Source organism: Stegostoma tigrinum, chromosome 30 (genome assembly GCF_030684315.1).
Source record: "Stegostoma tigrinum isolate sSteTig4 chromosome 30, sSteTig4.hap1, whole genome shotgun sequence".
Classification (NCBI taxonomy): domain Eukaryota; kingdom Metazoa; phylum Chordata; class Chondrichthyes; order Orectolobiformes; family Stegostomatidae; genus Stegostoma; species Stegostoma tigrinum.
The window spans coordinates 18,018,210-18,046,026 of record NC_081383.1 but is presented as its reverse complement, the minus strand read 5'-3'; the positions used below and the strand labels follow the sequence as shown (position 1 = coordinate 18,046,026).

The 27,817-nt window shown below is 41.4% G+C and overlaps 2 long non-coding RNA genes across 3 annotated transcripts in view; both read left to right on the top strand.

Annotated features, from left to right (window-relative positions):
• The first annotated feature begins 419 nt into the window (after nucleotides 1-419).
• Nucleotides 420-6,009, top strand: LOC125465844 (uncharacterized). The gene is made up of 3 exons (XR_007250327.2): nucleotides 420-616; nucleotides 2,604-2,709; nucleotides 5,910-6,009. It is a non-coding gene; the product is annotated as an uncharacterized LOC125465844 (long non-coding RNA).
• A 10,759-nt stretch (nucleotides 6,010-16,768) lies between these two features.
• Nucleotides 16,769-27,817, top strand: part of LOC125465842 (uncharacterized) — a 44,294-nt gene continuing 33,245 nt past the window's right edge. The window contains exons 1-2 of one of the 2 annotated variants that reach the window (XR_007250325.2): nucleotides 16,769-21,154; nucleotides 23,136-23,300. This is a non-coding gene — a long non-coding RNA (uncharacterized LOC125465842). Of the gene's footprint in view, nucleotides 21,155-22,356; nucleotides 23,301-27,817 lie in introns of those variants that run through there. The other variant, XR_007250324.2, reaches the window with a different exon arrangement.

Here is a 27,817-nt window from a genome sequence, read left to right as displayed (position 1 = left end):
TAAAACCAGGTCAGTAATCTGTGGTGAGAGGGCCAATTATCGGAGGGAGAAAAGGGACATTTTCTGTTGGCTGCCTTCCTGTAACAAAAAAGTGTTGTGATATTGTAATTCGGTCAAATCGGTATTGAATGCAACACAACAGTAATGCAGACAGAGCTATGTTTTTCACTTCAGTTATCAGTGCATGGGATAGGGAAGACAAAACTTAATAGATGTACGAACAATTATGCACAGGCACAGAATCATGTTTCTAGGCCGACGACTAACATTAAGTATTTTACTAATTATAAGCAGGATGACACAGTTTTTTTGCCATTCTCAGAAAGTGAATGGCAATGCAATGACGGTTACTGTTAGCTGTTTTCAAATTTTGTTGTGCTGACTTTCTCTGTTCTTCCCTTTTTGAAGGTGTTGATACCTTGTCGGGGTTTCAAACATCCTTGTCATTCTTTGGTGCACTTTCCCAAATGACCGCTGTTAAAGTGTGAACCTTGACAGTGAGCAATGACAAGCCTTTCGCATTCAGGAGCACCCCAGCTGAGCCTGATCTTCCCTTCATCTGATGCTCACCTACACTTACCACGAGAGTTCACCAGCAATTAATTCTGAGTGGGAGGTGAGTCAATTCTCCTTCTCTAATTCAGATGTGCCGAGGTCAATGATTAGCAATACTAGGCTGATGTCTGATGGCTTAGCACACAGACACGGACTGGACTGTAGGATGTGCAAGGGAGTGCTTAAAAAAAGTTAGGAGAGCATGAAAGGAAAATAGCAGGTTTAAATAAAGAAAGATCCTAAATTATTTTACAAGTATATTAAGAGTAAAAAGATACTCAGAGGAAAGAGCAGGCCCCATTAAGGACTATGGTGGTAATTTATGTGCGGGGTCAGTGAGAGGGATGATGTCGGTATAGAAGTCTGGGAGAAGAGCTGTGATGTAATTGAAGGAATTGACATAGATGGAAGAGGTTCTGAGTGGTCTGGCAGGCTTAATATGAGAAAAACCTTCAGCATTTGATAAAATGTATCTCAGGTGGTTGAGTGACACAAGGGAGGAAATAGGGGCACTGACAATAATTTTCAATTCCTCTCTGGCTACAGGAGAGGTGCAAAAGGACCAGAGGACAGCTTGTGTTGGTACCGTTATGCAAGGCGGGAGCAACAGAAAAACCAGGAAACTACAGGCCAGCTAGTCTAACTTTTGTGGTAGGGAAATTATTTGGAAATAATTCTGAGGGACAGAGTTAAATTTTGGAGGGGCAGTGATTCATCAAGAACAGTCAGCATGTTTTGTAGATGAGGGCAATGCTTTTGATGTGGTCTACTTGGACTTCAGCAAGGCTTTTGATAAGGTCCTGCATGGAAAACTGATAGCAAAGGTCAGCGCCTGGGGATCTAAGGAAATTTGGCTAATTGGATCTAGAATTGGCTGACTGTAGGAAGCAGTGGGTTGTGGGATGTTTTGTGACTGGAAGCCTGTGTCTCGTGGAGTCTACAAGGATAGCTGTTGTGACAATAACTTTGCGATCTTTAATTTATATAAACAAGTTATACTTGAATGTAAGAAATTTGAGCAGTAAGTTCATGGATGACATACAAATTGGTGATAAATAGTGAAGAGGATGCCCTTAGATTATAGGAGAACATAGAGGGGCTGGTCAGATGACTGCCCAGTGGAAAATGGAATTCAATCCAGGTAAGTGTGAGGTGAGGTGCTCAGTAAGGACAAACAAGGCAAGGGAATACAGATGAAGAGCAGGACCATGAATCACTGAGGATCAGAGGGATCCAGGGATCTGGTATGCATGTGCACTGATCCCTTAATAGGTTAAGAAGGCAAATTGTACACTTGTTTGAGAGCACTGAGATTACGCTGGAAAGTCTTTGTGCAGTTCTGGAATCCACAATAAAGGAGGGATGTGATTGCACTGGAGAGAGTGCAAAGAAGTTTTACCAGGATGTCGCCTGGGCTGGAGAGTTTTAGGTTTGAAGAGAGATTAGACAGACTGGAGTTATTTTCCTTCAAGAAAAGGAAACTAAGCCAGGGCATGATTGAGATGTAAAAATTACAAGGGTCTAGATAAGGTAGACAGGAAGGAAATTTTCCCCTTGATGGATGGATCAATCACCAAGAGCCAAAAGTTTAAGGTAAGAGGCAGAGAGGATGTGAAGAAAAGTTTTTTTTTAACTCTGAGGGTGGTGAGTGTCTGAAACCTACTGTCTGTCAGGGTAGTAGAGGCAGAAACCATCATACATTGGGGAAGCCATTAGATGGGCACTTGCAAGGCCAATGCATACAAGACAAAGGGCCAAGTACTGGAAAATGGGATTAGAACAGTTAAGTGTGGAGCTGGATGAACACAGCAGGCCACTATCTTCTCCTCTATCCATCTTCGATCCACCTCCCCCTCTCTCCCTATTTATTTCAGAACCCTCTTTCCCCCTCCACCTTTTCTGATGAAGGGTCTCGGCCCAAAACTTCAGCTTTTGTGCTCCTAAGATGCTGCTTGGCATGCTGTGTTCATCCAGCCCCACACTTTGTTGTCTCGGATTCTCCAGCATCTGCAGTTCCCATTTTAAGCAGTTGTTTATAACTGTTGCAGACTCAATGGACTGAAGGGCCTTTTACCCTGCTGCAGACCTCTATAACAGTTATGTGTGTATGACTCGGATTTCAGCCTGGTTCCACTCTGCTCACTGTGCCTTTGGGTAAGCCACTATCTTTCCTTTAAATTTTTTTTAAACACTCAGTTCAAACAGCAGGTTTCACAATATCCACACCTGTATATAAAATGGCAATGTTACTAGGGTCATGGATTTGGGAAACACTGACAAACAGACCTTGGAAATTTGTTACAATGTATGTTGCATTTATTGCAATGTTGGTGAGCCAGTGAGGAAAGGACTGGATAATTAATTGATAGATTTTAATACTTAGCTATGGCAATGAAGTTGGTAACTCTTGTCTCTGGAAGCTGGGCCTCTTTCCAATCCTTTGTTCATGATTCGGCTCTTGCTCGACTAGTTCTTCCTACTCCTCAGCAATCCCTCAGGATTGAGGATGATTTGCTGATACTCTGGTTCTGAGATGGCTGATGGTGTGAAAACTGCATCCTCTCTCTCTCACAGGACAGATGGTGCTTGAAGGATAAGGTGATGAGTTATTTCTGGAGGCTCGGGTGCTTTTTCTGATACCACCATTGTGTCTCTGCCCGTTTCTGATGAAGGCTCTTGTTGCTTTTCTTTCCTTCCTGAATGAAAATTCTCCATTTAGGTTGGTCACAAACCGAAGACTCCCATGAGTTAGTAGGGAGGTTTCACCTTATCAGGGACGTTTTTGGGCATCCCCAAACACATTTCCACTCTCCTCCAGTGGTTTCCTGCCATGACAGAGTTTCAGGTAGAGAAAGAAAGTTGGCAGCAGCCAGTAGATCAGAAAGGAGACTCTCCCAAAAGTATAATGCACTGTAAAGGGGTTTAATTGCTTAATTCTGGGACTTCACTGAAGAGCTCCTGCCTAAGAGCAGTGCCACAAGCTCTGTAGTGGGGGTTTCTGGAACTGCAGGTAGGCCCATGACAAAGGCAGCATGGGATTGGGCTGTAGTAATGGTTCAGGGAGGGCTCAAGTATCTTTGTGGGTGGGGAAGTAGGTTTTGGGGTGGGGTTCTCACAGCAGGTGGGGGAGGAAGGGGAATGCCATTGATGGGCAAAGTAGATTGTACTCCTCTTTCATTACAACAGTTTTCTAAACTTCTTTAAAAGAAGCTGGCTCACACTGACCATACTTTAACACAGGCAGTGTATTATCAGGGTCAGTTGAGTTTTGAAAAACTCAATTTCCCTTAATTATTTATTCACAGATGATGGTTGGGATGTTCCGTGGGACTGAGCATATATGGGAAGATGGTTTGCTGCGCAGCCAGATTATGTTGTGTGATAAAAACAAAGTTGCCTGAAAAGCTCAGCAGGGCTGGCAGCATCTGTGAAGGAAAAAATTCAGAGTTAACATTTCGGGCCTGGTGACCCTTCCTCAGAACTGATGGTGGCTGGGAAAACTTCAGTTTGTATGCAGAAAATAGGGAGGGTGTGGGGTAGGGAGTAAACGATAGAGCCTAAAAAGAGAGAAGGCTAGTTGGACAGACAAAGTGTTGATAATGATCTCGCTGGAAGGGTGAATAGTTGTTAATGGGAACAAAAACAAAGTGGTTAGAGAAGCTCAGCAGATCTGGCATCATCTGTGAAGGGAAAAAACAATGAGCCTTTTGGGTCCAATGACCGTTCTTCAGATTTTGTTTCCTTCACGGATGCTGCCAGACCCGCTGAGCATTTCCAGCAACTTTGTTTTTGTTCCTGATTTACAGCATCCGCAGTTCTTTCGGTGTTCACTTTAGTCATTAATGGGGACTGTTAGTGAGTAATAACAGGTGGTGTGTAATGGCAGGCTGTGTGATAACAAGGCCTGGTGTGTGAAGGAGTGACTGACACGAGGCAGGGTTTAGGCCCTAAAATTATTGAACTCGATATTGAGTCCGGACAGATGCAGTGTCCCCAAGTGGAAAATGAAGTGTTGTTCTTCCAGTTGGCGCTGAGCTTCGCTGCTGAGTCATCACCTGCCAAAAATACTCCCATTCATTGGAGTGGTAGGGGGTTATGAATTATCCAGCCCACTGTGAATGGAGGGGATGATACAGTGGTAATATCACTGAACAAGTGACCTAGACCCCCAGGCTCTTTCTGTGCAGACATGTGATGAATCCCACCATGGCAGATGAAGAAACTTGAATTCTGTAAAAGCCCAACATCTGCCCAGTGTTCAGAACACCTCCGCTCGGTTCGCAATAAACAACTGCACCTCCCAGTCGCAAACCATTTCCACTCCCCCTCCCATTCTTTAGATGACATGTCCATCATGGGCCTCCTGCAGTGCCACAATGATGCCACCCGAAGGTTGCAGGAACAGCAACTCATATTCCGCTTGGGAACCCTGCAGCCCAATGGTATCAATGTGGACTTCACCAGCTTCAAAATCTCCCCTTCCCCTACCGCATCCCAAAACCAGCCCAGTTCGTCCCCTCCCCCCACTGCACCACACAACCAGCCCAGCTCTTCCCCTCCACCCACTGCATCCCAAAACCAGTCCAACCTGTCTCTGCCTCCCTAACCTGTTCTTCCTCTCACCCATCCCTTCCCCCAACCCCAAGCTGCACCTCCATCTCCTACCTACTAACCTCATCCCACCTCCTTGACCTGTCCATCTTCCCTGGACTGATCTATCCCCTCCCTACCTCCCCACCTATACTCTCCTCCCCACCTATCTTCTTTTCTCTCCATCTTCGGTCCGCCTCCCCCTCTCTCCCTATTTATTCCAGAACCCTCACCCCATCCCCCTCTCTGATGAAGGGTCTAGGCCCGAAACGTCAGCTTTTGTGCTCCTGAGATGCTGCTGGGCCTGCTGTGTTCATCCAGCCTCACATTTTATTATCTGCCCAGTGTGACTGGATTTGAGTGAATGAAGCATTGACACTGAGCCTCTTGACTCGGGTAATCCTGGTTTGCAAGCGATGAGATGCTTCTCAATGTTTGTACTGTCTTTAACTAAAACACCCACCTTCTTTTCAGTCAGACGTAGTTGAATCAAAATCCCAATGGTTGATTCAGAAAACAAATAATTGAATATTTATAGTAAACAATATTTACTTGTGTTTTCATGAGAACTTTTCGCTTAGAAATGGAGAAGCTTATGAGAATATTTTAAAATTGAGCTAAGCATAAAAATAATCCAGATATTTTAGGCAAGTGTAGAAATGAGCACTTACACAATTTTATGGGAGAAGGAGGGGCTTTCCTGCATAGTAGTTAGGAGTGGAAGCCTTTGCTTATTTCTATATCCTTTCTGTTTCCTCAAGCAGCACATTCTACTGTCCTGGCTGACATTAGGTAATGCAACCAGGGATCAAACCAGGAGTCTTTCTAGTCCCCATGGGCTAGCTTTGACTGGAGAGCACATCCATACACCGAAAATGAGGGAACCGCAAGTAGTCATTTTGTTCTTGAACTCTAAATAGCAAAATGTAGTTGTGATATTGTAACAACGTTGCCTAAAAATTGGTGGACAGTTGCGTAATGCACTTTTTTTCACACATGGCATTTTCATAATAAAGCCTTTATTAGGTGCTAACTTGGCACCCTTCCCTTAAGCTGAAAACAACGGGCTCAAGTTGGTGATTCACTACTGTTAGACTTCTTGTTCTTTTAGCTGAGTTGACAAGAGGCCATGCTGGCCATTGCAAGAGTATGTAAAAGAGCCTGTGTCATTTCTTCAAGGAAGACCAGACGATCCTCACAGTACCTGCCCTGTGATCTTGCTGCTGTTGTGGGATCTTGCTGTGCTCCAATTGGCTGCAGAATCTGCCCACAGAAAAAGGAAGTAATTTGTTGTTTAGAGCTCTTGAATACATGTTCTTCCCATGAAGCATATTATACTTGTATCAGCTTGCATGGTGGCAGCCTTCCTGCCAGGTCATTTATAAGTTCCATTCCTGCACCAGAGCTGGTATGTTTAATCTATTCTGACATTTGTTTTCAGGATTGAGGTAGTGTCACATTGCTGAAGATTTTTTCCTTTAGGTGAGAATGTGATTCTTGGCCCTATCTAATATTCTTGGCCCACAGCTAAAAAAGACTCAAAGGTTATTTTCTTTGGAGCTTTTTCTGAGAAAAACAGCTACAAAAATCTGTCCATATAATGAACAGTGAGTATTGGAATTCAACTGAATACATCAGGGATAAAATATCTTCAGCTGTATTCAGAATTTGGAAAAGCCGTCTCTAAATACACATGTTTCTTTTTTTTTATGTTCGTGGGATGTGGACTTTGCTGACTGGGCTGGAATTTTTTGCCCATTGCTGACTGCCCTGGAACTAAGTGGATTGTCAGGCTGTTTCAGAGGGCGGTCACATTTATGAGGGTCTGGAGTCACGTAGGCCAAATCAGACGAGGACAATAGGTATCTTTCCCTAAAGGACATTGGTGAACCACCTTGATTTTTATGACAATTGGCAGTGCTTATATGGTTGTCATTAGACTTGCTTTTAATTCCAGATTTTTAAATTAAATTCAAATTTCATCATCTGTCATGGTGGAATTCGAACCCGCTTCCTGACAATATTAGCCTGAATGGACTTGTTATCTTGGAGCAAAGAGCATTCAAACAAATTTATGCTGAAAATCTTAAGTTTTAAATCATGTAATGCTAGAATGGTAGAGCTCAGAAGAAAGCCATTTGACCTGTTGTGTACAATTCATTCTTTGCGAAAGCATCTCTGTACATGCCTACTCCCTGGCCCTTCCCATATTGCCAGGCAATTTTTTCCTCCTCAGGTACTGATGCAATTGCGTTTTGGAAGCCATGGTTGAATCTTCCTGAGCCATGTGAGGACATGCCAAGCAGGAACAGGCACTTAGCCCCTTTAGACAGCTCTATCATTTACTAAGATCATGGCTAATTACTGTCCTCCCCTGATAACACTCCTGTTAGGAATCTGTTTAACTCTGCTTCCAAAATATTCAAAAACTCAGCTTCCACCTCCTTTTGCAGAAAAGAGTTCCAAAGACACTCAACCTTCTCTGAGAAAACATTTCTTCCCATCTCTGCTTTAAATGGGTAACCCCTTCTTTAAATAGTAACCTCTAGTTCTAGATTCTCCCACAAGAGGAAGCATCCTTCCCATATTTAACTTTTAAAGCCCCCTTAGAATCTTACGATATGATCAAGTTGCTTCTTGATCTTCTAAATTTCATCAAATACAGATCTAGCTTGTCCAATCTTTCCTCGGAAAACATCTGCCTTTCCAGGTATTAGTCTGGGAACATTCTCTGAACTGTTTCCAAAGCATTTGCATCTTTCCCTAAATAAATATACCAAAATTGTCACATTGTACTCCCGACATGCTCTCACCAGTGCTATGGATAACTGGAGAAAATCCTATTACTTTATATAGATCGGTATCGACCCTCCTGCCAAAGGGAACTCATTTTCTTTCCAGACTCTTCATGGTTTTGAATCTCCTCTCAACCTTGTGACTGAAGGCTCTCATCCACACAACCATCTTCCTAAGCCCTTTCTGCCTCATCTCTGAAGAGTTCACATCCTTCTTAAATTGTGGTGCTCACTACAGCACAAAACTGCTGCAGAGTTTTAAATTTTAATTGTTGAATGGCTGAGTGGGAGCAGGCCTAAACAGATTGACAAATCACTCGGTTTTCCACACCCCTTGGTGACAGGAGTAATTCTTCCCCTGTTATAGTCCTTCACGACTGGGCCCATACCGTAGTAACTGGCACAAATAAAGCAGTGCCTTAAAAGTGAAATTTCCTCTTTGATGTAAATGCCAGAGCTGCTGCGGACACCCACTTTACTGACTGAATGATGCAAAAGTGCTGCAACATTGTTAAAGGGACAGCCCACCCTTGGCCATAACTATTGAAAATGAAATAATAATACAAGGATGGAAAAATTCAGTATTAGTGCTGTTTTAGAGGAAATGTGGAGGCACTTACTTAGCAATTCTTCCCACACCCTCCAAGTCATGAGAAGTGGTGGAATTTGTATAACATGAATGTGTACTTCCAGCCTTAATTACAAATAATGGAAATACATTATAGAGGCCCCACTGCACACTTTTGGTTTACATTGAGGTGGCAATGGTGATCTTGGCAATCAAAGTAAATTGTAAATAATTATGACATAGATCCCTAGTGTAGTATTAGAGTCTTAGGTACACAGCGGAGAAATGGAACTTGAAAATACTTTCATAAAAAATGTTATAAGTAAGCTTTAATGTGTGTCAGGCCTTCATTGCTGTATCAGACATGACTCCACCAGGCTAAGCTTTGCCAATTAATTCCTATAAATGAAAGCAAGGCAGTCACGCAGTGAACAGTTGTGCTTAATCATATGACTTGTGGACTTCCCTTTGTCATCCTATGCCTGATAGTATGATGGGGGCTGGGACGGTAAGGGGATGTTCAGCTGTCAATTACTCCATCATTTTCACTGTTCTGTAAAAACAAAATGGTTACAGTTAGTTCACTTAACCACAAGTTACATCAAAGCGGTTTCCTCTTTTCTTTGCAACCTTAAATGTTAGGTGGTGTAACAACAAGAATGTAGATAGAGGTGACTGCAAAAAGCAGAACAACCATATAAACCTGATGCTTCTGATTTCGAAGCCAAGTAATGCATTCGTGAGTTACTGTGGATATAAAGGCCCAGACTGTTCCATAATTATGGGAATTAAAGATTGATTACCTGCTCGTTGAAGCATCAGTTAGATCAGAATATATCAGAATATAAAGTGCTGAAATGATGCAGAGAACTTGTTGTGTATGATTTTGTAAGGTCAGCCTCATTGAATAATCATCAAGCATTCCCTGCCTGGATTAACTACCCCAAATAGACCAGCATTAGCTGGATATCCAGGGGATTCAGTGGGACTTAAAGGTTTGCTCCTCACAGCTTAAATTGAGCTGAACACTGGGTAAAAAACAGATTTAAACTTTACCGCTGGCAATCGAGAAAGAAAGATGGCAAGAGTAGGATTCCCCTTTGGAAGTGCAGCTCTGGAAGTTTTACCCAAAAGAAAAATGGGTTTGATACTTTAGATAAAAGCAGTAATTTTGTTGAATTGGAGTACAGCGTCTGTATTCATTGATCACAGGAGCCGCAGCAACCAATTACATTTAAATAGCAACTTTAGCAGACTTAAAACATCACAAGCATATTATCAGACAAAATTTAATAGTGAGTCACATAATGAGATATTATGACAGATTACTGAAGGTTTTATCAAATAAATAGGTTTTTAGGAATGCCTAAAGGAGAAGAGACAGGCTAACAGGGAGACAGACTTAGTGGGTGAATTCCAAAGTTTAGGATTTAGGCATCAAAGGCACTGGAGATGCTAGAAATGGCAAAATGCAGTGATGATTAAGTTTGTAGTAGTTGAGGATATTAGAGATGGGGATGGGTGATACTGTGAAAAAGAATTTGAACTGCAAATTGAGAATTTAAGATTGTGGGTTGGATTGGAATGGAATGTAAGCCAGCAAGCACAGGGACAATGAATGAATAGATTTAGTGTATGGCCAGAGGAGCCTCAGGTGAGCTCAGGCTTATGGAGGACGTGAGGCCAACTGGGTCATGAGAATGCTTCCAGGTAACAATGTCAAGGATGATGTTTCCACAATGAATGAGCTGAGGCAGGGGATGAAGACAGTCATCATTATGAAGGTGGATCTTGGTGATTGAGAGGAATGGGTCACAGATGAGAAAGGAACCAGCTGGAGCAAGAATGGGTTATGCTGTGCTGTGCTAATACCGGGAAGCATCTTGCGAACCTGCGGTGCATGAGGTAAATATGAGCAAGCTTCAATATTTGACGTATATGCTGTGAGTCTTGACTTATAATGAAGGTTGGTTATTTTTAATGTATAGCTTTTAGAAAGAGTAGCGTTAAGATTTCACCTTCCACTTGGGAGTTCTTTGTTTTTGCTCTTGGGTCTGTTCTCATTGGAGAGAAGGAGGCTAAGAGGGGATTTAATAGAGACATACAAGATGATCAGAGGATTAGATAGGGTGGGCAGTGAGAGTCTTTTTCCAAGGATGATGACTTCAGCTTGTACAAGGGGGCATAGCTACAAATTGAGGGGTGATAGATTTAAGACAGATGTCATCGGCAGGTTCTTTACTCAGAGAGTGGTAAGGGCGTGGAACGCCCTGCCTGCCAATGTAGTTAACTCAGCCACATTAGGGGCATTTAAACAGTCCTTGGATAAGCATATGGATAATGATGGGCTAGTGTAGGGGGAGGGGCTTAGATTAGTTCACAGGTCGGCGCAACATCGAGGGCCGAAGGGCCTGTTCTGCGCTGTATTGTTCTATGTTCTATGTTCTAAATCTTTCCTTCAAATACGTTCATAGGTCAGTGGCTGGGAGTTTTATGGTAACACCTCCTGATTCCCCAAAGCCTGCCCACCATCTACACAGCGCAAGTCAGGAGTGTGCCGGAATACTCCCCACTTGCTTGGAAGAGTGCAACTCCAACAACACTCAAAAAGCTTGACACCATCCAGGACAAAGAAGTCCACTTGATTGGCACCATATCCACAAACATTCATTCCCTTCGCTGCTAATTATTCAGTGTGAACCATCTACAAGATGCCCTGCAGGAATTCACCAAAGATCCTTAGACAGCTCCTTCTTCCAAACCCGTGAGCACTACCATTTAGAAGGACAAGGGATATAAGGGAACACCACCACCTGCAAGTTCCCCTCGAAGTTACTCACCATCCTGTCTAGGAAATATATTGCCATCGTTTCAGTGTCACTAGGTCACAAATCTGAAATTCCATCCCTAAGGGCCTTATGGATCTACTTACATCAAATAGACTGCTGTGGTTGAGGAAAGTAACTCACCAACGCCTTCTCAAGGGCAACTAGTGATGGGCAATTAATACCAGTCTAGGCAGCAAAGCCCACATCTCAAGAATGAATTTTTAAAAAAAACTTTGCCACTTGCTGAGTACATTTCTGCTAGCACAAATTAGCATCTTATCATTTTGAACCGTGAAACATGCTGCCAGCAGAACACGGTTATGCACGTGCTTGTAATCACTCAAATGGAATATTATTAAAGCCCCTGGATGACAATATTGCAATATTTATAGGGAAGAATGGCAAAGGGTTGTGGAGCTAGCTGGCTACCTTGTTGCCAGATAGGCAAGTCAGTGTTATAAGGACAGTCTTAGCAATGAAGAAATGTCAGAGCAAAATGTCAGAAGGAGGACAGACATTTCAGAGAATTGTAATTAGGAGAGAGGAGAGGAAGAAGGTCAGGAGTTACTTCTCCAGGTTCACAAGCAGTGCTGCAAAAAGCACCCCACTCTCTGGCTGCTCCAATTTGCTACTGGGTTTCCCAAACTCTGAGAAGACTATATGGCAGGCTCCAAATTGGACTGTGTGGGCCATTTTAAACATTATAATTAAATGCCTCACCTTTCCACAGAGGGATAGAGACATGCAACCCAGCACACTGCCATATATATTGTGCAGAATGTGTCCATTTGTCCTCACACTTCATGATTTTCTACATTTAATCTCTCTCCTCTCTCAAGTATTCTTCTGGTGATGGCCTAGTGGTATTATCACTGGAATGTTAATTCAGAGACCCAGATAATGTTCCAGGGACCCAGGCTCAAATCCCTTTGGGGCAGATGTTGGAATTTGTGTTCAATGAATATCTGGAATTAAGAATCTAAAGATGACTGTTAACCCATTGCCGATTGTCAGGAAAAATCCACCTGGTTTTCTAACGTCCTTTAGGGAAGAAAACTGCCATTCTTACTTGGCCCGGTCCTCATGTCACTCCAGACTCAAAACAATATGGTAAGGACTCTTAACTGCCCTCTGGGCAATTAGGGATGGGCAATAAATGCTGGCCTACCCAGCGATGGCCTCATCTTGTGACTGAATAAAGAAATTACAGTTTCTATCTACTTAAAGTAAAAGTGCCATGTATATACTCATGCCAAGTGGGAACAATGATGGTTTGGAGGAGCCACAACAAACTAAGAACCTGCCTCTCCCATTGACTCACTATAAAGGAGCTACATGCCAAACTCTGGAACTGGATTCCATGGAGGGAGTAGGGAAGCGTGACCTCCACTGGAGGCCTTCCAAAGCTATTCCCTGCTTATTATTTTTACCCATTCACCCGTTCACAAGTTCAATTAGAGATTGCACCGATGAAGTAAATCAAATATTGGACCACAGCTAAGAACACCAGTAGTTATTGCAAGAAAAAAACTGAATAAGCTTTGTACGGAGAAGCAAACAGTGTTACAGCTTTTAATGGCACGTTTGCGCATCTTCAAAATGGTTGAAGAAGCTTTAAAAGGGTGTTTAACATCCAACTGCGAAACGCGGAAATTGATGGGAGCGAAGATTTTGTATAGGACGTGGGCATTGGAAACGGAGGGGACACAGTGATTTTATGTTGCAAAGATATTGTAGCAATGGCTGCAATGACTTCTCTTCCATTCTCACTTTGTTATTTTTGGTGTCATACAAACAAGTGAATTAGGACAAAAGCCCTTCTAGCTTGCTCTGCCATTCACTAAGACTGTGACTGATCAGTTTGTGTTTCAAATGCTATATTCCAATCTACTGTTGACAACCTTTGATTCTCCTAACTAACAAGAGTCTATTTGCATTTGCCTTAAAAATAATTAATTACTCAACCTTAACTGCCTTTTGAGGCAGAGAGTTCCAAGGGAAGAAAACATTTCCCATCATCGCCATTCTAAAAGTGTGACACGTAATTTTAAACCAGCTTCCCCCAGGTCTGGCCTCGCCCACAAGAGGAAACCTCCATTTCATGACCACCTTTTCAAGACCATTACACACATCACAACTCTCCATAAGACATTGGAGCAGAAATTAGGCCAGTCAGCCCAATGAGTCTGCTCCGCCATTCAATCATGGCTGGTAAGTTTCTCAGCCCCATTCTCTCACTTCTTCCCTGTAACCCATGATCCCCTTGACAATCAAGAACCTATCTATCTCTGTCTTAAATATGCTCAATGACCTGGCTTCTGCAGCCTTCTGTGGCAGTAAATTCCATAGATTCACCACACTCTGGCTGAAGAAGTTTTTCCTTATCTCCATCCTAAAAGGTCCTCCCTTTACTCTAAGGCTGTGGCCTCAGGTCCTAGACTCTCCTACCAATAGAAACACCTTCCCAAGATCCACTCTGTCCAGGCCGTTCAGTATTCTGTAAGCTTCAATTAGAACCCTCCTCATCCTTCTAAACTCCATCCAGTATAGACCCAGAATCCTCAAACATTCCTCATGCATTTAGCTTTTCATTCCTGGGACCATTCTTCTGAAACTCCTCTGAACCTGCTCCAGGGCCAGTACATCTTTCCTGAGATATGGGGCCCAAGACACCAAATACTCCAAATGTGTTCTGACCCGAGTCTTACAGACCTTCAGAAATACATCCATGCTTTTATATTCAAGTCCTCTCTAAATAAATCCCAAAGTTGCATTTGCCTTCCTAACTGTTCACTCAACCTGCAAATTTACCATTAGAGAATCCTGGACGAGAACTCAAGTGTCTTTGCCCTTCAGGCTTTTGAATTTTCTCCCCATTTAAAAAATCATCCATGCTTCTATTCTTCTACAATTTTTTCTAAACTCCAGTTATTCTCCAAATATACATAAATACCCCAGGTGAGGAAACCAAATGCAATATTTCAATGTTTGCTGATTACACAAAATTGGGTGGCACTGCTGAGTCGTGAAATGGATACGAGGAGGCTTCAGGGTGACCTTGACAAGGTGAGTCTATGAGCAGCACATGGTAGATGGACTATAAATGTGAAATGATGCACGTTGCTGTGAAAAACAGAAAGGCTGAGTATTATATAAATGGTGCTTATATTTGAGAAATGTTGATTTTTTTTCACAGGAATTAGGATATCCTTGTACACCATAAGACCATAAGACATAGGAGTGGAAGTAAGGCCATTTGGCCCATCAAGTCCACTCCACCATTTAAATCATGGCTAATGGGCATTTCAACACCACTCCCCTGCACTGTCCCTGTAGCCCTTGATTCCTTTTGAGATCAAGAATTTGTCGATCTCTGCCTTGAAGGCATCCAACGTCCCGGCCTCCATTGCACTCTGCAGCAATGAATTCCACAAGCCCACCACTCTCTGGCTGAAGAAATGTCGTCTCATTTCAGTTTTAAATTTACCCCCTCTAATTTTAAGGCTGTGCCCACGGGTCCTAGTCTCCCCGCCTAATGAAGACAACTTCCCAGCATCCACCCCTTCTAAACCATACATTATCTTGTAACTTTCTATTAGATCTCCCCTCAACCTTCTAAACTCTAATGAGTACAATCCCAGGATCCTTAGCCATTCATCATACGTTAAACCTATGATTCCAGGGATCATCCGTGTGAATCTCTGCTGGACATGCTCCAGGGCTAGTATGTCCTTCCTGAGGTGTGAGGCCCAAAATTGGACACAGTATTCTAAATGGGCCCAAATTAGAGCTTTATAAAGCCTCAGAAGCACATCGCTGCTTTTATATTCCAACCCTCTTGAGATAAACGACTCGCTTTCTTAATCACGGACTCTACCAGTGCAGGTGCAGCAAGCAAATAAGAAAGCAAATGGTATGCTGGCCTTCGTTGCAAGAAAATTAGAATCCAACAGTAAGGGTGTCTTACTGAAGTTATACAGAGCCTCGGTGAGACTGCACCTGGATTATTGTGTGTAGTTTTGATCTCCCCACCTAAGAGAGGACATACTTGCCACAGAGGGAGTGTAGCAAAAGTTCACTAGGCCTGGATAGAAGGACTGTTGTGTCAGGAAAGATTGGTTTGACTGGGCCTGTATTAGAGATTAGCAGAATGAAAGAGTGAATGAAACTAAAATTCTGACAGGCCTAGGCAAACTAGAAGCTTGGAGGATGTCTATCCTGGTAAGGGAGTATAAAACCCAGGGCTAATATCAGAGGATATGGGGTAGGCCATTTAGGTCTGAGATAAGAAAACATTACCTCACTTGGTCAACCAATGGGATTGAAATTGATACATTGTTAGATATTATAGGCATAAAGGGGGAATATGGTGATGAGATAGACAACCAGTGATGGTCATATTGAATGGCAGAGCATGCTTGAAAGGCCAAATGGCCTACTCCTGCTCCTAATTTCTATGTTTCTATGAAACATATAAGATTCTGGGGAGGCTTGACAGGGTAGATGCTGAGAGAATGTTTTCCCTTCGGGGAGAGTCTAGGATTTGAAGACAGTCTCAGAATAAGGAGTTATGCAGTAAAGACAGAGATGAGGAGAAATTTCTTCTCTCAGACAGTGATGATTCTGCAGAATTCTTTACTGCAGAGGGCTGTAAAGTCAGGACTATTAAGTATATCAGAGGTTAAGAGAGACATTTTTAATCAATAAGGGAATCAAAGGTTTTGGGGACATGCAGGGAAATGGAGTTGAGGATTATCAGCTAAACAGTCATCTCATTGAACTGTGGAAATGTCTGAGTAGGCCAAATTACAGACTCTGCTCCTGCACCTTATGCTTATGGAAAAATCTGTCCAATCTTACTTGATAAGACAACCTGCTTATTCCAGGTACCAATTTCGTAAACCTCCTCTCAACACATTCACATTTTTCCTGAAATAAAGGGACTAGAATGACACATAATCTGAGATTATGATCTGTAGTCATTGCCTAGTGACAAACTGAACCGCTAATTTCAACATTTTAATTTGAACAAAAAGGACTGACACAGCCAAAATGACCATGTACATAAATTTAGTGGCAGTTCGAGGTGGAATTCGAATGTTATATTTGTACAAAATCAGGAAAACCTCAAATGGATAAACTGAAAAGGACATCAGAAGGGCTGACTACCCAAATCCGTTTCAGCAGGATATCATCTTCTGCAGACAAGTTTGTGTTTTACCTTCCAGAGATACACAGAGAAATGGGGTTTAAAAGCTAAATTCAACCCCATCAGTGATAATGGGAACTGCAGATGCTGGAGAATCCAAGATAACAAAGTGTGAAGCTGGATGAACACAGCAGGCCAAGCAGCATCTCAGGAGCACAAAAGCTGACGTTTCGGGCCTAGACCCTTCATCAGAGAGAGTCTAGGCCTGAAACGTCAGCTTTTGTGCTCCTGAGATGCTGCTTGGCTGCTGTGTTCATCCAGCTTCACACTTTATTATCTTCAACGCCATTAGCACATGTTGGTGGTCTGATTAATTTGCCTTTGTTTTAGAGTGGGTCATGAAGGTCACAGCTTTAGGAACAGCCATTAAACCTCTGCAGGTAAAGAAAGGGAAAAGTCTTTCTGGCACAGACTGGGCAGGCTGAAGGGTGTAGAGCTGTAGAGCTCTGTGATTCTATGACTGAGATGTACTTTCAATGAGTGCTGCCAGCCAGCTATAGTCAAAAGGAACCAGGACAAACACATTTAAAACTGCTCAGTTACCAATGTTAATGCTATCAGTAATATTCACTGCAAAGACCACAATGTCTAGTATGTATTCTTCATGAATAACTCACTCAGGTCAGATATCTTTTAACTTTTATCTTTTTTGGGACTCACTTATCATTCCTAATCTGCACGTATCTGTAAAATTGTTTTGCCTTAAATTATAAACAGCAGCGTTAACCCTGGAATGCATAGATAACTGCTGGCTATATAAATGTAAATTGTTGTTGTTGAATTAATGCTGAGCAGACTCTATAATAAATGTCTGCGGCTTCACCAGCTATTATCCTAGTGATAAAATCTTAAACTATTAACTCTCAAACTGCTATCAAATGAAAATACATTGATTTGATCATACTTTTGTGTGTCTTGCCAATTTTCCCATTAGTGATCATTTTTCCTCTGTATAACACTTAAAGATGTGAAGCACTTTAAGTGACATATACAAGTTTTTGCCAGCATTATAATTAATACTCGAAGTAATATCTGGTTAACAAATGATAGGAAATTGATCCAAATGATTCTTCAAGAAATTGCTGAATAACAGGCAGCAATACAATGCAATTATTATGTCATTGTTTCTGATTTTTCTCAAATTTATGAATGCCTTCTCTGAAGAAAATGACCCTCTCTAGGCCATATATTCAGGTACTGGCATTCTGTAGCCCTACTGAATTATTGCCATCCCTTTGTCTTCACCATTGCCTTAACCACAAATAATAGTACCTCTGACCACTTCTTCGTATCCCTTGTCCCCTAAAAGCCCCTTCGTCCTTTCAATCATCCTTTCAGCTCCTGACCTGGAAAATGAAACTCCTCCCAAGTCACTGACAACTGCAATTTAAAGCAACCAACTGTTTAGTCTTTGGCCCTACATTTCAACAGCAATAGCTTGTATTTGTATCATGGCTTTAACATCCCCGAGGCAAGAGCTTTATAATTCAATATTTAGCACCGAGTCACCTGAGATGACAGTGGATGTTTTATAAACATTTGAAAAGAGAAGGGAAGATGTTATGCTCAGAGCCCAGACGTGGTTTGCCACAATTTAAGGTTCCAGATGGGATACTCCAATCTAGTCCAGTGTACTCGACATTAACAATGTTTTTTCTGCACTGGAGAGACCAAATTTGCTTGAACGCCTTGGTCAGCCTGCAAGCATGATCCTAAGCTTCTGATGGCCAGTTATTTTAAATGCCCATCTTGCTCTCAGGCCAGCATTTCTCTATTCAGTTTACTGCAACTTCCTAGTGAAGCTCAATATAAACTTCAGGAATGAAACCTCATGCATCAATTAGACCCTTCATTGGATTTCAGATTCAATACTGTGTTCAACAATTCCAGACCATAATCATGGCACCCATTTGGATTTGATTTCTTTGTTTTTTGGTTCTTTCAGCCAAAGACACACTTGCTCTAGGCACATCTTTTGTTTCTTTGTTTCTTCCCTTGGTCCATCACCATTTTGGCCACAGACTAACTCATCTGTCATTCAATCTCTCCTGCCTTTCATCTTGTCACAGATCCTTGATTGGTCTTTGTTGGCTCACCCTTGCTCAAAACTGATCTCTAATTTTCCCATTACTGATAATTTCTCCTCTGTATAACACTCAAGGCTGTAAAGCATTTTAAGTGACATATACGAGCTTTTGCCAGCATTATAATTAATACTCAAAGTAACATCTGGTTAACAAATGATAGGTAATTGATCCAAATGATTCTTCAAGGAAATGCTGAATAACAGGCAGCGATACAATGCAGTTCTTACAATATTGTAACTGATTTTACTCAAATTTATACATGCATTCTCAGTCAAAATGACCCTGACTCGGCTTTGTGACAAGGAAGGGTCACTGGACCTGAAACATTAACTCTGATTTTTTTTTCTTCTCAGATGCTGTCATACCTGCTGAACCTTTCCAGCAACTTCTGCTTTTGTTTCTAATTTTCTCCAGTTCTGATGGGAGTTCACAGGCCTGAAAAGCTAACTGTTTCTCCCCATGGATGCTGCTATCACCTGCTGAGTGTCTTCATCAGTTTCTGTTTTCATTTGAGATTTCAATCTATCTGCAGTATTTTGCTTTTCAAAGTGATGATAAACCTATCGAAAATAGTGATTCAGCTTCATTGGGAGAAGTGCATTCAGTTGTGAGCACCACAGTTTAAGAGGAAGTTTCAGAGATGCTCAAAATCATGGTGGGCCTAGACACATAAACACAGAGAGATTGTTCTTGTTAAGGGGAGGGTGGAGAATCAGGAGGTCCAATTTAAAGTGATTGTCAAAAGAAAAGTGTCAACATGAGCAAAAATTTATTCCATGCAGCAAGATTTTGTTGTTTTTTTTGGTGAAGCAACGAAGAGGATTGATGAGGGCAGAGTGGTGGATGTGATCTATATGGATTTCAGTAAGACATGAATACTGCTCATAGTAGACTGCTTTGTAAGGTTAGATCACCTGAATACAGGGAAAGCTAGCTGTTTAGCTACAGAACTGGGTTGAAGATAGAAGGCAGAGGGTGGTGGTGGTGGAGTGTTGTCTTTCAGAATGGAAGCCTGTGACCAGAGGTGTGACACAAGGTTTGATGCTGGGTCCGCTGATTTTCATCATTTATATAAATGATTTGGATGTGCATATAGAAGGTATGGGTAGTAAGTTTGCAGAGGCACGAAAATTGAAGGTGTAATGGACAGAAAGAAAGGTTACCTCAGAGTACAATGGGACCTTGATCAGATGGGCCAATGGGTCAACGAGTGGCAGATGGAGTTTAATTTAAATAAATGTGAGGTGCTGCATTTTGGAAAGGCAGATCAGGGCAGACTTATTCACTTAATGAATGAAGTTTTGTGGAGAATTGCTAAACAGAGAGACCTTGGAGTGCAGGTTCATAGTTCATTGAAAGTGGAGTTGCAGGTAGATATAATAGTGAAGGAGGTGTTTGGTGTACTTGGTCAGTGCAATGAGTATAAGAGTTGCGAGGTCATGTTGCAGCTCTGCAGGATATTGGTTAGTTAACGTTTGGAATACTGCATGAAAGTCTGGTCTCCCTACTATAGAAAGGATGTTGTGAAACTCGAAAGGATTCTGCAAAGATTTACAAGGATGTTGCCAGGGTTGGAAATTTTGAGCTATAGGGAGAGGCGGAATAGACTAGGGCTATTTTCCCTGGAGCAGCGGAGGCTGAGGGGTGACATTATACAGGTTTATTTATTTACGAGGAATATGAATAGGGTAAATAAACAAGGTCTTTTCCCCGGTGTGGCAAAATCCAAAACTAGAGGGCATAGATTTAAGGTCAGCGGGAGAAATTTTAACAAGGACCTAAGGGGCAACTTTTTCATGCAGAGATTCATGCATATATGGAAAGAACTACTAGAGGAAGTAGTGGAGGCTGGTACAATTACAACATTTAAAAGGAATCTGGATGGGTATATGAATAGGAAGGGTATAGAAGGATTTGGCCAAATGCTGGCAAATGGGACTAGATTTATTTAGGATATCTGGTTGACATGGAGGAGTTGGTCCAAAGGTCTGTTTCCATGCTATATATCTCAACGACTCTGAGTGGTTAAAATCTGGAATGCACTGCCTGAAAGTGTGGCTGAGGCAAATTTTAATTATTCCTTTGGAATGAAAATTAGACAATTACATGAAAAGAAAAAATTGCTGATGTCCAGGGATAAGACAGGAGAGTGGGATTATATGTGAATGTTGGAGAGGAATGAGTCAAACAGTCTTGTTTGATCCTGTAACCATTCTGAGTTCTGTCCCATGCAACACAGAATAACAGGTCAAAACTGTTTTGGCCATTTTGGTAGACAAAGACCAATGAACCTTAGAAATTTCATTTTACACGAGAAATTGAAATATCACCAAAGTGACTGTTTTCACTTGGCGCATATTCCTAGCCAAGAAATGTCATGAATTGAGAGAGGCATCTAACATTTTTGCATTCTTTTCCCTTCAGTCCCTCAGGAGCTTTTCCGAATTCCCATTGTAATTGGTTGGAATAAAGAATGCAGTGTATAATACTTTTATTCCACACGGGAATGGGGGAATAGAAAGGTGATTAAAGCACTGCCTATTGCTTCCTGCTTTAATGAGCTAAGATCCCATATAGTTCAGCCCAGGACCTCTGTGATTCCATGCTGTAATCATTATAATCTGAACAAACACAGGATTGCTCTACATGCCAACCAACTAATCAATCACATCACTACCAATTTTAAAACTGCTTAATATTTCACATTCCAAACGTTTTGCAAATTTTGAAGAACAGAACTTGCCTGAAGTTGAGATGCAAGTCTAAAACTCAGTTTCGACTTTGCTGCTGTTGAGTCAGCTTGCTTTGGTGCATTACTTTCTGGGGTTTCATATTTACTTATCCTATCAGGGCTGTTCCCTGTCTGATAGCAATCAGAAAAAGGAAGTTTGGTCTTATTTTATCAAAACTGCAATGATATCAAACTTGACTTTTTTTAAGGATTTGGCTGATGGGAAGCCTGTATTGGAATTTTAAGGTCTTTTGGGGATTGAAATTTCTTTCCTAGGTCTCAGTTCAAAAATAGGGCTCAAAGTTGCTACAGATAGGTGGACATCTGCTCTTAAAGGAAGTTAAAATATTAAGATCGATAGAAATGGTAGAAATGCTGAATGTGTTCTTTAGTAAATAGGAACAATCATATTTCATGCTCTTCAGGATATAACATGGTCAGTAATATCCAATAAAGAAATCAAGACAAACTTTGTTCCCCAATGAGAGGTTAGAGTGGAGCTTGCCATCGCAAAGAGTAGCCAATGAAAGTGAATAGGATAGATGCCCTTATGGGGAAGCTAGATAAATACATGAAGGAGAAAGTACAGACAGCTAGATGTGATCAGGTAGGAGAGATTGACTTGAACCATAAACACCAGTACAGACCAATTTGGCAGATCAGCCTGTTTCTCTGCTGTAAATAATGTTGATTCTGTTTGTACAATATGAAGTGTTTCTCTCACCACATAACATGTTGCACATAGTCTAAATTTAAAGCATTTTGATCATGACACAATGCAGACACCCCCACAATTGTGCACAGGTTACAGCCAGAACCAGCTAAAAGTGAACAGAGATAGAAGGAACTGCTGATGCTGGATCCTGAGATAACAAGGTGTGGAGCTGGATGAACACAGCAGGCCAGGCAGCATCAGAGGAGCAGGAAGGCTGACGTTTTGGGCTGGACCCTTCTCCAGAAATTCTGAAGAAGGGTCCAGACCCAAAATGTCAGCTTTCCTGCTCCTCTGCCGCCTGGCCTGCTGTGTTCATTCAGCTCCACACTTGGTTATAAAAGTAGACAGAACCGGGTAAGCTTTGCGCTGTATGACCAGACACAAATAGCCAAGCCATTAGGATGCAGATGAAAAGGACATGCCTTTGCTCATAATGACCAGGCCATGCCTCTAGGTGGGAATGTGTGCTAAGTAGGTCGGTCAGGTATTAGCAGGGCATAAAGGTACAGCAGAGCATTAACTTCCTGCCTCGAGTATTGAATCACTTATGGAAAGAGAACAGTTCTGAAATTGTTTTACTACAACCTTGGAACTACTCAAGCGCGAAAAGATGTTGCGTATCTTTCTTCCATAAAAGATAATGCCCTCCTCCTTCTCTCTTTCTGTAACACCTCCAGCCTTTCAATTGATCTCTGGAATCGTTGAGTTCTGGCATCTAGAACATCTTCAATTTATATTGCTTCACCATTGTGCCTTCAGCTACCAGGCTAGATTCTGGAATTCTCTTTTTTAACCATCAGTCCCCCTGAATATTTTCATTCTGTTAAGAAGCACTTCGAAAACTGCCACACCTCTCCTAAAATCTGCTTATGTAGTTTGGTGTCAATTTCTGTCTGCTAATGTTCCTGCAAAAACACACTATGACATTTCATTATGTTAAAGTTTATATATGAGTTTGATGATGGTCATTATGCTGGATGACTCTCTCTTTGGACATAGTCATTGTCTCATGTTAGTGTGGTATAAATATTAATTATCACTTTTCACTTATACCTAGATGTTGCCCAAGTTTTGATCATGTGTGCAGATGAGATGAGGAATGCAGAATGTAATTGAAAACTGTGCAATCATCACTGATCATCTCCGTTTGGCTTTTTGATTGAGGGAACAGTCATTGATGGCCCACAGCCCCTTATCAGAATAAGACTAACTATTCAGAGAGGTAATTTTCTTTGATATTTTCCCAAAGGGATATTTGAAGGGAAGGTTCACAAAAATTGAAATTATAAATATCACTCTAGCCACTGTAAATTCTTAACTCATGAACGTAGCTCCACAAACAGCAACAATTAAATTGTTATTAGGAAGGATCTCTGGACCTGAAACGTTAACTCTGGCTTCTCTCCACAGATGCTGCCAGACTGCTGAGCTTTTCCAGTAATTTCTGTTTTTGTTAGAAAGTAAATTGTCCCCCTGTTCAGGCTCCAGGAATGACTTACAGTGTAAATGAATGTCAGTTTTTAGAAGTGCCAAATTCTGTCATGTTTAAGGTGGGATTAGATATCTCACTTCAATATGTATACTTCAGTTCACCCCAGTGTCTTCAGTCTAGAGAAAGCAGTTTAAACCATGTTCCCATTCATGACTATGGTGCATTTGATCCCCCATGGAGTATCTCTTGTGTTTGTAGACCTCAAATGAGGAAAAGACTAGACACTGTTTACAATGACCGTATGATAGATTAGCCTGCTGATACATTAGAAATTCCTATCTGAAGAATTTTTACCAGTTGAAAAAAAATTGCTGTCAGCATTAAAATAATGTCAGTCAGAAAACCTAATATCCAATGCATGAAGAATGGGCAAGCTGCTAGGAGGCAGCCCGTGTTCCTGGTCAAAATTCTAGTGGGCAGTATTGACATAGGAGATTAAATAAATCATTTAAAACAAACTGTGACAGCATTATTTTAGCAACCGTGTCATGAAAATTTAAGCTGCCTATTGTCAGGAAGAACTTCGTAATCTTGGAACTTTCTTTGAATTTGACATCTACCTCAAATCTGAACACATGGAATTGGGAAATACACATTCAGACCCTTATATCTTTCCAAAAAGGCTGCAGGAGGGATTACAATAGTATAAACATTCAACAAACAAAAACAGAGACAATAAAATCTCTCCATTTTTTGAACTAAGAAACGAGATATGTAACTATGTTTTGCTTCCAGTTTCTATCCAATGCCAAATAGATAAAGCTCTGCAATATAACATAATTTTCATGACCTCCAATATAATTCTTCTGTTAACTCATTGACTTCAACTATAATTGTCAAGCTTTATTACAAAGTAAATAGTCTACTCTTAAATAAATGATATAGGATGTAAAAGCGAAATCTGTTCATACTACGTGTATCTATGAGAATAATTGTTTTAGAGCATTGAACCTAACATGTACATCAATCAGGCTTAAATAGAGCTTTGTTCCCCTTAGGAATACAATCTGTTCGTTCTGAAAATAAATATTTTTTTGCCAATTCATTTTCAAACCTCCTGCTCAACAGTTATTTTAACCCTTGCTCCTGAAACTGTTGGAAACACATTTAACTCTTACACAAGATATTTATGAAAGCAGCAAAATGCTCTGAGCAGAACAGCAACAAAAAGAGTATGTCACAGCAAAGGTGTAAAATAAACAAATAACGGAGTAACATGTCGCACCTATCACATCTGTGTTAATGCAAGTACAAAAAGCATAAATGAGCGCAAAATATATCCTTCTGCAAAGCACGTACATTTCCATTGCTCAGTTTAATTTTTCCTCATTTTTGTGGGACTTTTTTTTCAATATTTATTAAAAGGCACCCCCCTTTAACAAATGAAAGGACTTGCATTTACATGGTGCTTTATCAAATCCAACTGAAAGCTCCCTAATTATTTCACATACAATGCATTTTGACATCATCTCAATCACCATGGAGATGGTTTCAGTGAGAAGAGCCATCTTTTGTGATGGCCTATACAAGTAACATGATAATCCTGGGACATCACATGATCATTCTGTGACGTGATTACCCGTTTATACCCGTGAATGAAAAATGTTGTGTCAAGTATGAGGATCAGAACAGAGAGAGGAAGATCAATCAAAATGAATTCAACAACAGAACCAATAGAAATAGCCCAATGTTTCCATTTCAGAATGGAGGTAAAATAAGCTGATTCACTGAGCTTTATATTCAGTGAGGAGGAGGAGAAGCAGAAGACAAACAAGATGGGGAGACTCCGCAGAGACTGGTATCCCGCCACCAAGTACTGTTATTTACATGTGGGTGACATTGGTCCATCTTCCTCAGAGCCAGCTCTGAGTGAACAGAATCTCTTACACTCCTGTTCATATCTGTCAGCCAGGGCTCCCTGATTGGGCCAGACTAACAGACCCCATCAGGGAACTCATATTCTATGAAGTCCACCTAGCCTGACTCATTATAATCATGACAGAAACTGATGAAACAGAAAAAGAATTTCAAAAAGGCCAATGTTCTGGCCTATTTTTAATGGTCTGTTTGATATGAATGGGTCTGCAGTAATCCATCAGGTGCAATGATTTCTCTAATGCAATCCATTGTTCCCAACTTGAAGTCAGAATTACGGTACAGTAATATAAAGTGAATGTGTTGAAGATCCTTCATTGTTGAGTCACTGTTGTTTATTGCAATAGCTTCACAGAAGATTTGCCATTGCCCACACCAACTAATACTGGGCCTGTGTGTATTGGCTATAATTCAGCTGTTTAGAGCAGCTGGACTAGGGGGAAACTTACTGACCTGTACCATACCCTGATTGAAAGGATAGTGTTCATTCAGGATAGACCTCCCTGTGGCAGTCAGAAATGACACCAGGCTGTCTATTCCACTGGGCCTAACAAGGAACATTATGAACTGAAAACAAAAAATGCTGATGATCACAGCGGGTCACATAGAATCCATGGAGAGAAAGAAAGCTAATATTTCGAGTCTAGATAACTCCTCATTAGAGGTGAAATGAAGTGTGGAGGAGGCAGCATTTCTGCAATGATTAGGGTGGGGAGGGTGTTTGGAGTGCTGGCAGAGAAAGAGTACTGATAGTGCAGATTAAGTGATGTAATATGAGAGTGGCAGAACAATGGTGTGTCCTACAGCCAAACTGGAAAGGACAGATGGTCCCACTGGGAGGGGAGAGAGTACATGATAACAGAAAATGCAACAAGTAAAGCTAACAGAAATGGAAGGAATCAGAGTGGATTCACAGTTTTGAAGTGCTGAATTCAATATTAAGACCAGAAGGTTGTAAAGTGCCTCGTCTGAAGGTGAGATGTCATTCGTTCAGGTTGTGCTGTGAATCACTGGAGCATTGCAGCATGTTGAGGACAGACAAGTGAGCAGGATGCTGTGTTAAAATAACTGGTTACAAGAAGGTCAGGGTCATGCTTGTGCACAGACCAGAGATGTTCTGCAAGCAGTCACCTAGTCTGCATTTGAGTTCTCCAATGTAGAGTAGACCACATTGACTGTGTCGCTGTTTAATCTATTGCTGTCACAAAGCAGGTAACTAAATGCTTTATGTGGCCATCTGTAATGACACATCCATCAGGTTTGCCACTGAGCTATTCATGCAGTTAGAAATGCAGCAGGGCTACAAATAACTCAGACAGTTACCGTGGATTTCGGAAATAATTGATAACGCCCATGTAGCTATTCAAGCAGGCTACCAATACTGTGTTGATCATGTTTCAAAAGTGTGTTCATTTCCTTTTTGTGCAAATGATATGTGACCATTAACTTTAGATTATACATATGGGGAGGTGATGGCCTTGTGGTGTTAATGCTAAACTAATAATCTGGAGATCCAGATCTGTTCTGGGGACCCAGGTTTGAATCCCACCACAGCAAATGGTGGAATTAAAAATCTAATTATGACCATGAAATCATTGTCAATTGTCAGGAAAAACCCAAATGGTTCACTAAGCTGCTTGGGCTTCAGCTGCAAATTGCCATCTTTCCATGTGTGGAACCACAGGAGATGGGGGAGATACTAAATGAGTATTTTGCATCAGTATTTACTGTGGAGAAGGATATGGAAGGTAGAGAACGTGGGGGAATAAATAACAACATCTTGAAAAATGTCCATATTACTGAAGAGGCGGCGCAGGGCATCTCAAAAGGCATAAAGGTGGATAAATCCCTGAGACCTGATCAGGTGTATCCAAAAACTCTGTGGGAAGCTAGGAAAGTGATGGATGGGTTCCTTGCTGAGATATTTGTATCAACAATAGCCACAGATGAGGTGCTGGAAGACTGGAAGTTGGCTAACATGATGCCACTATTTAAGAAAGATGGTAAGGAAAATCCAGGGAACTGCAGACTGGTGAGCCTGACATCAGTGGTTGGTAGGTTGTTGGAGGGAATCCTAAGGGACAGGACTTACACATATTTGGAAAGGCAAGGACTGATTAGGGATGACAACATGGTTCTGTGAATGGGAAATCGTATCTCACTAACTTGATTGAGTTTTTTGAAGAAGTAACAAGGAGGATTGATGATGGCAGAGCAGTGGATATGATCTACACGGACTTCAACAAGGCATTTGACAAAGTTCCTCATGGTAGACTGATTAGCAAGGTTAAATTACATGAAATACAGGGAGAACTAGTCATTTGGATACAGAACTGCCTCAAAAGTAGAAGGCAGAGGGTGGTGTTGGAGTG